Genomic DNA, 12,220 nt, shown 5'->3' with positions numbered 1-12,220 from the left:
ATATGATGGGTGATTACATAATAGGTGATAACAGAAATTAATTCATATTGAAGAATATGTCTGCTCTGGTCTTGCCTCAAGCACCAACACACGTCTCTTCATTGTCATTAGTGTGCTTTAATATAATCATTTAAGAATTAATTTAAAATGTGCATCATCAGTTAAGAACATTTTTTGTCCACTTCAAAGGAACAAATATTTCACAGTAGGGCTTGAATTGAATTGAGACATGAAGTATTTGGTTAACAGGGCACTTAAACGCTAATAGAGTTTAGTGCATCACTTTTACTGCTGTTGCAGTGTTAATCTCAGGGCTCTTTTCAGGAGCCGCTCTGAAGTCATTACTATCTGAAGACACTTAAAAATTCAGGATGTGAGAAGAAGGAGAGTGAGGGGGGTCATTTCTGACAGAAGAAGGAAAGAAATGTTATGGGATACAAGCCCTGAGGGCAGAAGGGCCATTGCCACCACCCAGCCACTCTTGGCACAGGGCACTGAGAGCCCTAGGGCTGCACCACAGAGCCCAGCAACAAACCCAGAGCTTCCTAGGACGTGGCTTCAAAATAAAGAAGTCATTAGTGAAAGTGTTCATGCTAAGGAAGGCATACAGGTTTGAGACACTGGGGCTCCCAGCTGGATGAGCTTTTTGTCACTTCTCCTCTTGCACAGTCGCCATAGGTGTAACAGAGAGGAGAAAGAAGAAACAAAGGATATTCCACACAGCTGGCTGAGAAAAATGTCCAGCAAGATGTAAAAACCCACCCAGGGCCAGGCAGCATTTCGCCTTCCCTTGCACTGGGGCTACCAGTCCATCTCCGCCGCATGCCCCGAGCAGTCCCACACCTCACTCTGTACATTGTGTGGTTTACGTTAATGTTTACTCTTGTTTCCATGAGGTTTGACACAAACACAGAGGTGATCAACTGTAAATGTGAAGTGTTGCAGGGCCCTGCAAAAACCAGGGCAGCGCAGCCCTCAGCAGCTTCTGCACAAGGCAGCACAGGAGCCTCCTGCACCACACAGGCTTCAGCTGAACCAAACTGGGCTGCTCTTGACGTCTGAGCGGTTTTCTCCTGCGGGGAGAGAGTATAATGTTCAGTGTTTCTCATGATGCCTTTCTTTACCTGTTTTCTTCTTTATCTGACTTTTTTTCCTCCCTATGCTTCTGCATAAGCTTTCCAGGGCCCTGGACATCTCTGTACATTACCAGGTACAATGCCTGCAACTCTTGAATGTACTTACACTTGAGACGCTTATTCTCAGTTTCAGATCCCATTTAAATCAAGACAATTTTTAGACCAAGATGTCCTTCTTTTTGAATTTTCAATATATAAAAGTCCTATCAGTGAACCACTTGGGCCTAGTAGAAAGGCACAAGCCAAAAAGCTACGCTTTTTCTCCTGTGCTATTTGTTCTTCATTACAACAATGCAAAACACTGGAAATAAAAATGAAGAAGACAAATTAGAGTCTGGTTAGCAAGGGAGATATAAGCAAATACCAGTCACTGTTATACTTCCGTATGCTGCTTAATGAATCAATGCTGGCAGGAAAAAGGATTGCTGGTGCCTGAGGCACCTAATAACTGTGTGTAACATAACATGCATTTCTCTTTAGGTGTCACTCTAAAAAGTTGGTGTGAACAATTTCTGTTTCCAAAGTAATGAGAGTAGAGGGTGATGCTGTCAAGATGAGGAATTTTGGCAGCACTGTGTGAAGCTGCATGCAGGCAAGCAGTTTGTCATGTGGCTGGGCAGGACCTGGGAGAAGGAGGGTCACCCCAAGGCTGAGGGCAGCAGTATCCTCCCTACCCTGGGCACCACCAGAGACCTGTCACTGCCACCAGCTCCAGGGATGTCAAACAGCTTTAGAATCGAGCATGGGAGCTGCTCACGTGAGAGGTGCTGAAGGCGTGCAAGCACCAACTGCTCCCCTCAGAGCCAACACAGCTGGAAACAAAGAGAACGAACATGAACAAAATGCAGTGAATGGAATGGCCTTCTGGCAGCAGAGATGTTGCAGGTGCTGCAATGCACAACTCACAGTTAATAACATTAACTTGAAATAACCCTTAATATCTGTCTCCATCTTCGTCACATCTCACACATTCCCCCCAGCTTGGGCCATTGGACTTCGCTTTGGCCTCCAACTCACAGCTTCTCCTGTACAAATTTACCTGTGGAAGGAGTCATCATTCCTACTCATCCGTGGCTGCCTCCTGTATGTCCAGGTCTGCTCTCCAAAGCATCCTCATTGGTATCAACAGTGTGTAACCAGCAGTGCAAAACTTTAGGATTCATTTTAGTGAAGTATGTACGGCTTGAACTGTATTATCTCATCTGATAATTAATACTATGAAGTGATCCTGCAAAGTGTAACAATAGCTTTAAAATTGCTTCAGCTACATGGGATGCAGAGAGAAGAAATTACACTATATTATCATTATTATTATTATTATTATTGAGTTTTTTGACATTTGCTTCTGCTAAATCTTGTAACATCCTTCATGAATTCATTTCCTTTCAAAATGACTTCTTGGCAGAAAAAATGGTATTAAAACTCTAAAAAGGATGTCGTGTCATTTCAGAATGAGTCAAGGTCAGCTAATTCCTTTTTTAAGTACAAAAATCCACACTACTCCCTGCCAGCTGGGGTGAAGCTGCCTGTACTCTTCTGTCTGCCACTTTCCATGTCTGGGCAATGAGGGAAAACAAACAAGAGACAATGCAGCACGGTACCAGAAATACCAGCTGACCTGGTGTTGCAGGGCATCAGGTTTAAAGACTAATTTTTTAAGAGCTGTAATGAGAAAATCTTAATCATACTGGGATGGCAAAGGAGCATTGCCCTGACACCAATCTCCAGCGTTCTTTCAAATATCCATGGTGACAGTAACTGCATCCACTGGTTTGTGTCCTTTGACTATAAGCCAGTTTATACAATTAATAATGCATCCCTGCCCAATCAACAGAATGATCTGTCCTTGCCCCTAGGTACTAATCATGTGTCAAAACAATTAATTGCAGAGATGTACTATGTGAGGAAGGTTGCCCTTAATGTAAAATGTGGCAATTTTTCTGAAGGCCCAAGGCAATGATCATCTGAATATCCCTCCTTACAGTAACACTGCCCTCTCTAAGTGAGAGGGGAGAACTTAGTCAACATGAGACCTAAAAACAAACCTCCCTCTGGGTTCAAGCCCACGGGATCCTGAGCACCCTGCCACCTTCCGCTGAGCAGAATCATGCTCTTCAGCAAAGGTTACAATTTTCCACTTACATTGGATCAAAAGTCCCTCAATGGCTAAATTTAAATGCTGATCACTGCAAAGGACTTTTAAGAAGTTAGCGTTTTTTCTCCCACCAACTTTCCTAGGTCACCAGAAGCATTTCCCTCACAGAAGCCTGGTCTAGCACCAGGGAAGGCTCGTCACTGATTTTCGCAGAAATATGATCACATCTCCCAGTATTCACCAACTTACTGCGTGTGTAATTGGGTGCAGATGAGGGGAGCCAGCAGAGAGCCTGAGGACATAGGTTTGGTCATGGAAATGAGTCAATACTCAATGTCAAGGTACTCTTTGTTTCACTTTGCCTACTCTTCCTCTTCTTTCTCCAAGGGAAACAGGAAAATCAAACAGGTCTGTGCAAGGAGGGCCAAATCCATTCCAGTGACTCTCCTTGCTTCAGCCTCTTGACATCTGCTCTGGCACTGCCCCACACCATCACCAGTCCAGGGACAGCCTTCTCAGGAGAGGGAGACAGATCATATGATGATGATTAGACAAGGAGCAACCAGAACCTCTTTGCCCCATCTGCAACCTGGTTGTTGTCAGGGTCCTTCCTTCTGGGTGGGAAGCAGCCCTGTCAGCAAGAACCATGGCAGAGCCTTGGTCACTGAGAGTCGCATCTCCCCCCTGGCTCACTTTGTCTTTTGATTTTTCACTTTGACTCATTGCTCTCAGTCATCCCTGTCATCAATAATAAGAGGTGCTGAGGCACATTTCACAAACGTGCGTGCTTAATCATCTTGATATCTGAGAGGAGCTGTGTAGATAAGAAGAGGTCCTATCTCCTTTTCTCAGTGACAATGTGAACCCTCCAGGGCTGCACAGGATGACTGCAGCTACACAAGGTTCCAGCAGCAGCGTGCACCCCCTTGTGAAATAAAAAAAAAAAAAGAGGAGAAAAGCCCTTCCAGTCTGCACTGTCTGGATTTAATTCCATGAGTCCCACTAAGTCTGTTATTGTAGACTCAACCTTCCCCCACTTTGATGTAGCTCTCCTTGCCTCATCCTTACCAGGAAAGTACACAACTAGCCTTCCTGGCTACTTTGGTACATGCCATTGCAAGTCCATCCTGCCTGGAATGTGTGGCTCTCCTCATCCCACTGTGAAAGGCCACCTTGTCATTGGTTTCTTTCATGTACAACAAACTGTACTTATAACAGGAAAACCCAGGCAGAATTCCCCTGAGAGTCTGAAATTACACTTTCTCAGGACCTGACAATAAAACACCACTTGTGCTCTGCCTCTCATCGGTTCACCCTTTCAGTTAAGCTTTCACCCTGTGCATTAGAGAAGTGAGTCATCTTCACCATCTCTCATGAATTCACATTCACAGTGCCTTGCCTTAATCTTCAGTTTTTCACTATCACCTGAAATATATGCTCTTTAATATCTAATATTACTTCATGGGGAAAAACCACTAAAAATAAATCACAGTTATAACAAGAAGCTTCCAAAGACTCTAATCCTAAAATGCACTCCTATAATAGCACAAGGGAATCTCCATGCTTAGTATTAAAAGGATTATTTTTCCCAGTTTCCCAGATACACACAGCTCTTCATTTTCACTGCAAATGACTCCATAGATTAACAGAGAGACAAAACTCAATCAAGCATGTCTGTCATTGCAATTATGGCCTGGCTGTAAAGCAATTTCACTGAATGAGAGAGAACCATGATATACCTACCACAGCTTAAAAGCCTTCCTCATTGCACCAGATTTACATAACTTTATTCAGTGTTGTAGACAAAAGGTTCAGAAAAAATTCGTATTTGCCCATAGGAATGGGAAATGAGCAAAGTGGTGACACTGGAGCTAATTTATCTTTTGAATTGGGTTTTGCACCTGCAGAATTCCTCTTGCTTTTTGGCAACACCTTGTGGCTTGAACAGACACAATAACTATATGGGACTATTTGTATATTTGACTTTTCTATCCCCTAAAAATAATAGTAAGTTGTGAAGATTGAATTAGAGACCTCAGTGTATTTTGTTTTTGACTCAGGCTGTGGAGCTCCATGTGGGAAATGCAGCCCTTAACTCTACACCAAGAAAACACACCAAGATCCTTGTGGTCTCTGCTTGAAGATCTTCCAGAGTTACTATAGCACACTGCAAAAAAACACCCACAATGGCAATTTCCGAGCCATATCTATCAATTCACATTGCCATGTACAACCCTTTGCAAATTCTGACATGCCCTTAAATCCTAAATCTGGCTTAAAATTTCTTCAAGCAGTTTCTGACAGCTTAAGTAAGAATTGTGGACTTTTGAAATGAAAACTGAAAATCTCATTCTTGCAAAAACACTAAGTGATGTGAGAGTTGACATGTCAACCATCCTGGCTCCGGAATGAGCGTTCATGCTTATTTTACTGGGAAATGAGCAGGTGTGCAAAAGCTCCTGCTGAGCCCCTGCACCTGCAGGAAACAAAACTCTCCAGCAGCCACAAGAACCTGCCCCAGTTCTGCAGTGCTACTGGGTTCAGGTTGCTCTGGCCCAGGCAGAACATGGTTGGGTGATGCTGCACCATGCTCCTGAAAGAAAATGGGCACAAATCATAAATTCATAGAACCATTTAGGTTGGAAAAGACCCAAAGATAATTGGGTCCAACGATTAATCCACACTGCCAAGTCCACCACAAAACCACAACCCTAAGTCACAGCAGAAGTCTCTCCACACTGGGAAATTGAATGTGCTTTGAAAACTCAAAATAGCCAGCCCTGATATTGTCAAATCAATGCAACCACAGGTAGCGTGGAGACTTTCGAAAAGTTGATCATCACATTTTCTAAGGAATGGCTGAATCATGCCATTTTCGGAGAGAAAACCACAACGATTCTTGTCAGTGTGTAACTTGTTCCCATAAGGGCAAGGGAAAAACCCAGGGCCAAGGCTGCCTCTCCAGGGTAGCTCATCAGGGATGCTGATTTTTGTTCCTTATGATGAAAACTCTCATTTGCCCTCTTCAATAGAAGACAGAAATTTGATACTGTTTCATTTTGTCTTTTTCCCTAGCTCCTGATTCTTCAAGGCTAAAGCAGAGGTCCCTGATAGGACTCTGGAGCTGAAACATACCTAAGTACTGGGCTGAATCAATCCCTCTTGAAGTATAAGGAGGAAGATATTCAGGGTTTCTAATCCAGCAGCACAGCAGGGAAACTGCTTGTCTCTGCGTGATTGTGTAATTGCTTTTCAAAGAGAGAAGTGAGTTTTTCTATCCACATTGCACTAAAAAAATCTCAGAAGTCACTTTGGTCTCCCAGCCTAACTTTCAACATTATTTGTTATGGATAAAATGAAAGACACTTCTATTTCCATAGCTGACAAGCTTTGCCTCAGGGCATGCATTTATTTTCCATGCTGTTGATCTCTTCCTCCCTGTATCAGGCTAATTCATCAGATTAATAAAGGACGATTTAGCTTCCTGCGGGGTGTTATTGATCTCTTGGGGAACGTGGCAGTTGTTTGCTATGCCACCTTTCCCCGGAGCAAGTGGATGATTTTTAAATATTTCTAATGCTTGAAGGCTACAGCTGGCCCTCACCAAGCAGCTACAGAGGAGCAAAAGGCAGCAGCAAAGGATAAAAGTAAAATGTATCACCTGAATCCCTCCTTCTCTGCCTCTGTACTCATCAGTGTGTCCAGAGCACACAAAGCATCAGCAAGGAGGCAGGAGCGAGCACCTGGCTCCAACACGAGGCTCTGGGAAGACAAGGCACATCTGGCTTGAGCTGGCACACAGTTCCTGCACCCACACCGGGCATTATTTGAAACATGCAGCTCAGTTCATAGATTATCAGCTCAGCAAGGCCCCCTGTACCAGCCCTGTCTCAGCCCCTGCTAGGTTCTGCGAGAAACAACACTCACTTCTAACATTTCAAACATTTATTAAACTTCAACAAAATACAACAAAAGACTGAAAAAGGAAAAATCATAGCGCTGAGTGCGAATCTTGGAGACCAGCAGACACAAAACTGGCTGCTCCCTTTTATTCCCGGGGGGGGGGGGTGTATCAGCCATCCCTGGCCCCACCCACAGTCTGTCAGTCAACTCTTCTTTGCTGTCCATTGGTGGAGACTCCTCTCTTGGCCCTTGATTGGCAGTCAGCTGTTGCCAGGCCACACCCCCTAGCAACAAGCTCTCCCATTCCCAAGCGCCCTCACACGGGGCCGGAACGGGCCCTGCCTCCCCATGGAAACAGAGGACATCTAGACAACAAACCACAATGACATAACTAAACTTCAATGAAACTTCTTTTAGCATACACACAACATCCATCCCCTAACTGCGAGAGCCAGTCATATTACCTATCTGTAACAGTATTGTTTCAGAAATCTTCATGTGCCATCCAACACAGAAACAGGAGTGTCTCCTTACCATGCTGAAATTCCTCCCTCTGTCCCACCATAATCAATCCGTTACTTTCAAGCTACAGTGCTGGATGAGGAGCTTTAATTCTCCATAATCTCTCAGTTGTTCTCTGTCTCCGTGCTCATCTGGGCAGCAGTCCCTGTCCTGCAAACACAGCCTTGGCTCCTGACTTCCAGGATGCAGGGCTTAATGCTTGACCTTATTAAAAAAAAAAAAAAAACAAACAACCCAATAACTGTTTATTTGTGCCAAGCTAGAAAGCCCAGATGTTCAGCCTCTGTGACTTACTACCTCATTCTTCACCTTTCTTCTGATTTTATGTCATCTGTGACTGTTTCATTTTCTGCCCAAAACCACAGACAGAAGTGTTAAACTGTGACAGAGCAAGACCTGAGCCCCACCAGAGCTAGGCAGACACAAGCTCCCTTGCTCCCCTGTTTGCAGTTCTGTTGTGAGACTTGTAAATCCCTTGCCTTGAAATACACTCAGTATGTACTACATTAATTTTATATAATTCTAATTCCTTAATCAACGGTTTTGAAGAATCAAATATCTGTGTAAATTACAACAACATTATTACCTTTAGGAGTCTAATTGGCAATCTCATTAAAAAAATATGAAATTCCTTTTCATAACCCTATAGTGAATGGAATAACTTGGAATAGGTCCCCATCCTTCATTAGTCATACTCTCCCATGTGCTGTTCCATGAGTGTCTAGGTCTGGTTTTAAGCTGGGTTGTCCTCAGATGGTTTCCAGGCTTGCTCACTGCTGCCCACTGTCATGGCCCAAGCACCACTGACAATCATTACAACCACTTCTGAGAGCTGTGTGGCCAGTATCAGTGAGCAGTGGTGGCCCATCCTCTGCTGTTCACTCAGGATCACTGTGGGACACTCCATCCTGCAGTATGGGCACAGCTGAAACTGTTTTCCTCCAAACATGACACATTTATTGAACATTTCTGCAAGGATCAGGTGCCCTTTCTGGATTATCGGTGCCTTTTCTGCATTATCAAAAGATATTTTTTGCAGGGTTCAGCTGGTACCTGACAAAATAAATGCCTTTTTTTTCCCAATATATTCTGAAAATTATTGAGCTCTGCTTGTATCATTTTCCTTCCCATAGGAAGGAAATTTTTCCTTCCCAGGAAGCCACATTTTATCGAATATAGAAAAGTTTTGGAACCAGAATTAAGCAGGGAAATGTTTGAAAAGAAGGAGTTGGAGACTGGTTTCCCCCAGTGGCAGGGGCTCCGTGTGATTAGATCTAAGGACTGGCCCCATCCCATGATGCTGCCGATGTCTGACCATGCTCCCATCTCCCATTCAGGCACGTTTCTCATCATTATCCCTTAGCCTCGCAGTTTCCAGTCCCACTTAGCAAGGCTGTGTTTATTTATCTGATTTTTGGCATGAAAGATAAAACAAAGCTATCCCAAATTTCAGTCCATAAATCCCAGTGAGCATATTGGATGGACTTAGATTAAAAAGGAAAATAACTGCAGAGAACTTATTTTGGAAACAAAGTTAAAGGCTTTAAAACTGTTTTGCTTGATGTCATCATTCTATAAAGTGGGTTATGATTGTTCTCACAAATGCAAAGTGATATGCAAATATATCCATCTTGTCCTGCTGCTTCCCGTTTTATCTGCCTCTTTCCTAGTATTTTCTTTCCCTTCCCCCAGAGTCTCCCAGAAGCATTTGTCCCACTTGCATTTCTCCCAGAAGCATTTTGAGAAGTATTTGTCCCATTTGCAAGGCCAGGGACAAAGGAAGTGGAAAAGGCAAAGAAAACCACCCTACACATCTTCTGACATTTAAATGTTTTGTGATGGTTTATGTCCCTGTGCCATAATGTGCAGTTTCATGCCTGCCCTTGGAAAACACCTGCCTTTATACATGGCAATGTATCTTTCTTGACAATTTTTGTCTGGTTTTACAAAACCCAGAAAGCTTATAGTCAGCCATCCTCCCTCCAAGAGTGACAGCTTAGCGGTCCCAGGTGTTTTGAGCAAGCCGGACTCACCAGGGCTGTCAGAAAGTCTTCCTGAAAACAAAGAGCAATTTGTAGCACGAAAACAATCAATGCTCTTGTGCAGAAAGGGGATTTTGAGCTGGGTTTTTATCTCTTACTTCACACAGTGCTTCACATAATCTTTAGGATTCCCAGAACAAGGCTGCGCTCAGGGTGAATCCCAGTTCAAAAGTGATGGAGTTTGTGCCTAGAGGTTGATACGGCAAATCAGCAGCTGGGAGTGCTGGTGAGGGGCTTGGAGCCCTGTGCCAGCTGTTGTCCTGCTCTGGCCACCCAGAGGGCTCCACCACCGTGGGTGGGTGCTGGCTGGGGGCCAGCACTGGCCATGCCCCTTGGAGTGTTGGAGCTTGGGCTGCCTGCAGGTCCTGTGCTGGCAGAGCGGCGGGAAGCGGCTGCTGCTCCTAATTAAACAGCACAGATCCATTCCTGCTCATCAGCCTGGCGGCCGTGAGCTCTCCTCCTGCCTCGGGGCTGGAATTAATGCTGCTGTGAGACAACATAAGTTGCGGCTTGGAAACGGCAGATCGGCTGTACACTTGCTGCCATTAACAGGCTTTTAATTGGTTTAGAATTGGAAAAGATCTAGCACGAAAGACCCAGATACAGCTGTAAACAGCTGAATGCAAATTACAGGGTGAAGCTGAACTCATCATGATGTTGCTTTAGAACTTTGCAATGCACACCCACAATGCCGTCCCTTAGCAAGGGACACAGAGGCTGGCTCTGCATAGTGGCCAGATTTTAAAGCACTGTCACATTAAGAAATGTGGCTTTGAAATACTGGATATCTCTTGAATAATTTTAGGTCTGTTTTTATAATGTAGAATCAAAGGATTTGAAGTCTTAAAACAGAACTGAACTGCAGAAACTTTGGATATTCTCAACCCAGATCTAAGATCTGTGTTGTTAGTAATTATTAATATATGAGTAACCTGCTACATGACAGCAAAATGTATACTATTTACATTTTTAATATATATAAATATATAAGTGTGTGTGTATATATATGTATTAGGTCTGTGAGCCACAATATCATTTAGTAAAGGAGTGATCCAGGAGTGGCCCAATTTTCTACAGTCCCTAAATTTCACTATACACTGAGAATATTTATATTTAAAACCCACAAAACCATCATTGGGTAAAAATCTATTAATAATTTTGAGAGAAGTCAGAACTCAGACTGCCATTCCTCAAGGACGGCCTGAGCCCACCAGCCATGGTCCTTCCCTCCCAGCCCAGTGAACCTCCTCCTGCTGCTGGTGGGGGCTGAGGTGGGAGAGGGCAGGTGCTCGTGCCCAGGGGAGCCCAGAGCTTGACAGTGAGGGATCTCCAAAAAGGGGAGGTGTGACACAAAGTCACCTCGGGCAGGAATGAACAGTCCACTCTGTGTGTCTCCTACCTGGTACAAACAGTGGCTATCGTATGAGGGAGTGAGGGACCAGTCCCTTTCCTCAGTCTGTCAAAGGAGGGCTGTATCTTTCCCTATGTTTTTTCCCAGTCTGCCTGGGAGATCAAAGCTTTTTGACTATTTTGTTCTTTGTGAGCACTTAAATATCTTGTTACAAACTGGTTTAACATAGAAGAGCAAAGGAAGCTAAGCCTCTGTGAATAAAATGGATTGGACACAGTAAGGTTCAAAACATACCCAAAAATGTGATTAAAACCAAATTAGGTTAGATGTTAGTGTCAAGAAATTATTTAATAGGTAAGTTCTCTTTGCCTCTTTAATTTAAAAGAGGCAAAGAGAAAAGAAAGAGAGAGAGGAAGGAAGGAAGGAAGGAAGGAAGGAAGGAAGGAAGGAAGGAAGGAAGGAAGGAAGGAAGGAAGGAAGGAAGGAAGGAAGGAAGGAAGGAAGGAAGGAAGGAAGGAAGGAAGGAAGGAAGGAAGGAAGAAAGAAAGAAAGAAAGAAAGAAAGAAAGAAAGAAAGAAAGAAAGAAAGAAAGAAAGAAAGAAAGAAAGAAAGAAAGAAAGAAAGAAAGAAAGAAAGAAAGAGTTGTGCATGGATGGGTAGGGGGACAGGGAGAGAGTGACAGGGATTAGGTGGAAGCATATCACCCTTCCAAGGGTCCCAATGACGTCTCCTTGCTCCCCTCCATCTGGTCTTCTTGGTGGTGAGGGTCCGCTGCTACTCCATGCAGAAGAGTATGGAATCCAGTGATTAATGTACACTTTGGGCAGGTGGGAACACCCACGTGCCTCCCCCTGGGGAGGGTAAGTTTGACACTGTCCCTTGCAACAGGGTGGGTCTGTTGCACCATCTCTGGTCTAGGGTCCGGGGAGCCCTTTGCAGGAGGGCCTCTGATGGGCCATGATACCTCCTTTACTGTCCTTCACGTGGATTCAGCTTTTCCTGGGGTGAAGGGCCCCAGAGCTGAGCTCTGCACAGCAGAGGATGGGTGTTAGTGCCTCTCACCAGAGGATTTTTCAGCACACACCCAAAACCTCCCCTCCTCCACTGCTTTGGTGTGAGGGTCTGTTAGAGCCTGGCAGCTGACAGCCCTAGAACTGTGGTCTACACCCCG

Source organism: Cinclus cinclus, chromosome 15 (assembly GCF_963662255.1).
Source record: "Cinclus cinclus chromosome 15, bCinCin1.1, whole genome shotgun sequence".
In the NCBI taxonomy this organism is placed as follows: domain Eukaryota; kingdom Metazoa; phylum Chordata; class Aves; order Passeriformes; family Cinclidae; genus Cinclus; species Cinclus cinclus.
The sequence above is the reverse complement of the archived record's forward strand: the minus strand, read 5'-3'. Positions refer to the sequence as shown.